The following is a 353-nucleotide window of genomic DNA, read 5'->3' as shown; positions in this document are numbered from 1 at the left end:
TCTTCTTCTTCTTCTTCTTCTTCTTCTTCTTCTTCTTCTTCTTCTTCCTCTTCTTTGTCTTCATCTTCTTCCTCTTTGTCTTCGTCTTCTACTTCTTCTTCCACTACTACTACTAATGATAATAATAATAAGTAGCTCTTTTAGAGTGCTCAAATATTGCTTTACACATATCACCTCATTTGATCCTCACAAGCATATTGGGGAATAGGTACTATTATTACCCTTACTTTACAGATGAAGAAATCGAGGCTGGCTGTGGTTAAATGACTTGGCCAATGTCATGCAGCTGGTAAGTATCTGAAGGCAGATTTGAACCTTGGTTTTCCTGACTGCAGACCCAGTGTTCTATCTAC

Source organism: Petaurus breviceps, unplaced genomic scaffold, assembly GCF_028583685.1.
Source record: "Petaurus breviceps papuanus isolate PSGF00001 unplaced genomic scaffold, PetGlider_PUasm1.0 90444, whole genome shotgun sequence".
Lineage (NCBI taxonomy): Eukaryota > Metazoa > Chordata > Mammalia > Diprotodontia > Petauridae > Petaurus > Petaurus breviceps.
This window is presented reverse-complemented; position numbering follows the sequence as displayed.